Source organism: Brassica oleracea, chromosome C4 (assembly GCF_000695525.1).
Source record: "Brassica oleracea var. oleracea cultivar TO1000 chromosome C4, BOL, whole genome shotgun sequence".
In the NCBI taxonomy this organism is placed as follows: Eukaryota; Viridiplantae; Streptophyta; class Magnoliopsida; order Brassicales; family Brassicaceae; genus Brassica; species Brassica oleracea.
Genome location: NC_027751.1, coordinates 11,100,530 through 11,105,601, shown reverse-complemented (window position 1 = coordinate 11,105,601; position 5,072 = coordinate 11,100,530). Strand labels below are relative to the sequence as shown.

The following is a 5,072-nucleotide window of genomic DNA, read 5'->3' as shown; positions in this document are numbered from 1 at the left end:
GGATAATTTCAATAATTTATAATCATTTAAAAAACAATGAAAATTTCAAGATTAAAATATTAACTTTTCAATATATGTTCAATGCAAATATCAAAATATAAGTATACATTTTCATACGATGTACACTTTAATTTAAAAGATAATATATATATATATATATATATGTATATATATTAACATAAAAGCCTATTAAAATAAAATTATTTCTTCATATGGTCTGATAATCATTGTATCTTAATATATAAAAAAAAATTTAAACCTTGATCATAAAAGTTTATGTGAGACTTTTAACAGTTTTAGTAATTTATACTCGTTTTGAAAAATTCAAAATACAACATATACAAAAAAATCTTGATTTTTATTATATGATTAATGTAATTATGTAATTTTTTTAATAATAAAGAAATAAACAAAAATGATAAAAAAATATACAAATTGTTATCAAATCTTTATTGTTTAAAATCATTAATTGCTATATATATATTTTAATCACATTAGGTAATTCCGTAGGTTTTATTTAGGCTAAGCCTGTGAAACAATAAAGATTTGATATATGCGATCAATTATAGCCTGCGAAATATTATTTTGCTAGAGAGTATAATTTTTAGACTATAGTCTAAATAAAGTGCTCTAGAATTCTTTGAAATGAGATTTAGAAGATACCATTGTTTTTAATTTTTACATATTCAGGTTATAACTTTAAAAGATCCTCGGGGATATTACTGCTGGTTGGTGCTCAGCATAGAGATTTTTCTAGGGTTCATTAAAGAACATATTTGACCTTTAATAGTTCAGCGTTCTTTATGATTTGAGACCAAGCGTGGCCCTACTCCGTCTTTCTTTGTTACGGCTTTCTTACGGCAGACACGTGGATGCGGATTATTTGCGGGAACGTTGCGGGAACGTAGGACTGCACTTGGACTATGACACAGGTAACATCCGAGGATTCAGTGTTCGCTAGGTAACAGCCTCCTATAAATCAGAGCACCCGCACTCACAAAAATATAGAAAGAGAAAAATGAAGTTTTTTCCTTGCTTTTTGCTACTCTTCGTAACAGCAGCTTATGACATTTTTGAATCAGTTCAAGCTCAATATCAATCAGGTTCTTACTCTGTTTTTATTTTTCTTTCTTTCTATGCTTTGTTTCCTCTGCAGTCTGCACACTAATAAATTTGATAATGTTGGTCATGAACAGAATTCATCAGTTTGGCTTGTGGGCTGGTCCCCAAGCACACAATTTATACGGAGAAGAAGACGAAAATAATATACAAATCCGATGCAAATCACATCGATAGCGGACTGGTCGGGAGGGTCAGTCATGAGTACACAGAACACTTTGAGCAACAGACTTGGACCTTAAGAAGCTTCCCGGAGGGTACAAGAAACTGTTACAACTTCAACCTCACAGCTAACCAAAAATATCTAATCAGAGGAACTTTTTTCTATGGGAACTATGACGGTCTGAATCGATTCTCAAGCTTTGATCTTCACATTAGTCCTGTGTTTAAAATGGCGACAGCCTTTTGCGCCAAGGCGCAAGGCGCACTGTGGCGATGGCTCCACCGCCATGGAACCCTGAGGCGAGCCTAGTTTCCCCAAGACGCTCGCCTAGTTGCGCTTTGCCCATAAGGCAGTGGCTTAAAGGCGATGCAAAGGCGCGCCTTGGAGACTGTAAGTTAACCGGCACTAAACCAAGTAGAAACTAAACCCTACTCTAACTAATTAACCAATCTTAAAACCAAACATTAAAAATACTCACCAAAACATAGATCTAACTGTGTTTTGCTTAACGTTAGAGTATTATCTACTCTTCTCTAGTCTCATAGGTTCTTCTTCTTATTATAACTTCTTTACATAACACCAATACTCGTGCTTGTTACATAACACGACAATAAGACATAGTTAACTTTCAACTAGTCTTCATGGCGAGCGCCTTGGTGCAAGGCACACACCTCATCGCCATGGAGCGCCATGTGCCATTTTAAACACAGCATTAGTCCTAACAAATGGAGCTCTGTTAAATTGAAAGGAGTGGGAGTTGATTCGATCTACGAGATAATCCATGTCTTACCACAGGACCGTCTTCAAGTTTGTCTTGTTAAGACGGGAGAAATGACACCGTTTATTAACTCTTTGGAAATTCGACCTTTGAAAAACGGTACTTACGACACTCAAAGTGGCTCCTTGATCACGGTCTCGAGATTTTACTTCCCACCCACTAAACAGGTCATCAGGTAAAAGAAAGTTTTTTTTTTCTTTTTCATTTGTCTCTGTATCTGTTGTTTTGTTCTTTGTGTTGAGATAGTAAATAAAAAAGATACTTCAATTTCTCTCCTTTTATAGGTATGATAACGACATTCATGACCGATTATGGTTTCCATACTGTCTATAAGCACGAACCTTTTGGTCAATAGTACAAATAGCTTCTACGATGTGCCACAACGTGTGGTGAAGACTGCCGCCGTCCCTGCAAATTCTAGTCAGCCTCTGACCTTAAATTTGACTCTGGACGAGACCACTGCAGAGTCATATATATACATGCATTTCGCAGAAATACAAAATCTTGAAGCTAATGAGACCAGAGAGTTTAACGTCACTTATAATGGGGACCAAGAATGGTTCTCCTATTTTAGGCCTCCAAATTTCAAGATAACAACTGCATCCAGTCGAGAAGCTATGAGTTCTCCAGATGGGAATTTCAATTTCACTTTAGCCATGACCGGTAACTCAACTCTTCCTCCTCTTATCAACGCCGTCGAGATTTATGAAGTCTTAGACCTTCGACAGCTTGAGACTGATGAAGATGAAGGTAAAAACAAAGTTAAGCTTGTTCTTTACACCCATTATTTTCTTACCAAATTTGTTTCTGTTTTTGGAATGTGATGATTGATCAGTTTCTGCTATGGTGAACATCAAGAGAAGTTATGAGTTGATGAAAAAGGTTAGCTGGCAAGGAGATCCATGTGCTCCTCAGTTTTTACTGTGGGAAGGTTTAAAGTGCAGTTATCCAAATGCTGACTCACCGATGATTACATCCTTGTATGCTTTGTTTGTTCATCTGAAGCTTCATTTTGTTTGGGGATTTCCCAAATTCTAACTCTTTTAGATACATTAGGAACTTTAAAGAGAGCAACTTGACCGGTAGCATAACACTTGAATTTGCCAAGCTAACACAGTTGATAGAGCTGTAAGTACCTGCGTCACACCAATAAACTTAAGTATTTGATATGATTTATAACTCTGCACAAGCTTTTTTCTCTCAATGAACAGAGATTATCAAAGAATGATTTGTCAGGAGAGATTCCATCGTTTTTTGCTGATATGAAGTCGTTGAAACTCATGTGAGCTTCTTATATCAACACCCTTTCTCCAATAATTTTTTTGGTTCGGAAAGTTTGAGCTTTCTTCTTTGCAGAAACTTAAATGGAAATCCGAATCTCAATAGCACCATTCCAGATTCTCTTCAGCAAAGATTAAAGAAAAATTCTTTAACTCTAATGTAAGATTGTTCATACTTCATTGATGTAGTCTCACCATACGTAGTGTCATACTAAACTTCATATCTCCGTTTTCTTTTTGGCTTCCCATCACTTTTAATGATTACAGTTTGAGGGAAACATATAGAAAAGAGAGTGAAAAGGTTCCAGTGTTTGCTATAGCAATTTCAGTGGCTGGAATGTTTACTCTGCTGGTCTTCTTGGCTATCTGAAGAATAAGACAAAAACAAAGTGAGTAATGAGAAATCTGCAGCAAATCATAGTATGGAAAACTCATATCAAATCAAAACCGGGAATCATTTTGATGTGCTTTCAGAGGATTAGGATTGATCTAAATTGACAAAACCGGGAATCATTTTGATGTGCTTTCAGAGGATTAGGATTGATCTAAACTCATATCATGATTGATCTAAATTGACAAGTTTTCCACCGCAATTCACAGGTACGACGAGCTCCACTACCATCTCCTTTCTTCTACAAAGGTCTTCTCTTCTGCAGTATCTCAAGTCCGATGGGAAACCTCAACGTCGTGCCCTCAGCCTCTCTTCCATGGTGTCCCAAGAGGTCTTTGTGGTGATTTCAGCCTCTCTTCGTGTCTCCGGTGGACCGTAAAGGGAAGCTGCCACCGCATCCGAGATTGGATCGCCATTGTTGAACCTTGAAATTAAGTTTCCTTAATTTTCACATGTGGTCCTTGTAATTTTAAATATTTCTACTATTGTCTTAAAACTTTCAGATTTGCAAATAAGTCTTCTTCAGTTAACCTAAAACATCTGAATTTTCATTTTAGACCCTGTTGAATGAAATGAAGAAAGAAATATACCAAAAACCTCTAAATACTTCTTTTTAGCAATCATACTCAAAATCATTAAAATTATTAAAATATAATAATTTGAGAAATGTACAAATGAATATGTGTACATGTATCTTATAATATTGTACACATGGACAGTAGAATATATTTGTACACGTTGACGATATTTGACATACCGAGTACCTTTCAATTATCATTCAAAATATGATTTTGGGTTTTTAGCTACACATGTACATTTTGAAGTTGATGTACATATGTACACCATGAAATTGATGTACGTATACAATATGAGCACTTAGATGTTACTATTGCATCTTAATTCGTTAATTTAAATTATGTAAGCATCATTTAATTGTTAATATTATATTTACATACATAATTCCATAACCAGGGTCTGGAATGCATACATGTGTAAATTTGTACATGTTTATATGTGTACATGTGTACATTTGTACATTTGTACAGGTGTACATGTTTATATGTGTTTATGTGCATTGTATATCATTAAAGTAATGTTCCGTACAATCATGTTTTTCCACTAAAACCGCAAATCACATTGTCTGGTTAAAAACCTAAAACCCAAAATCACATTTTGAATGATACTTGAAAGCTACTCAGTGTGTCAAATATCATCAACGTGTACACATGTATTCTATTGTCCACGTGTACAATATTATACCCAAAGATACATGTACACGGATTCTTTTGTACATTTCTCAAATTATGATATTTAATAATTTTATGTACATATATGTTATAT

The 5,072-nt window shown here is 34.8% G+C and overlaps 1 pseudogene; it reads left to right on the top strand.

Moving 5' to 3' along the window:
• The first annotated feature begins 1,018 nt into the window (after positions 1–1,018).
• On the top strand, positions 1,019–4,185 carry LOC106338097 (annotated as a pseudogene).
• The last annotated feature ends 887 nt before the right edge of the window (positions 4,186–5,072 follow it).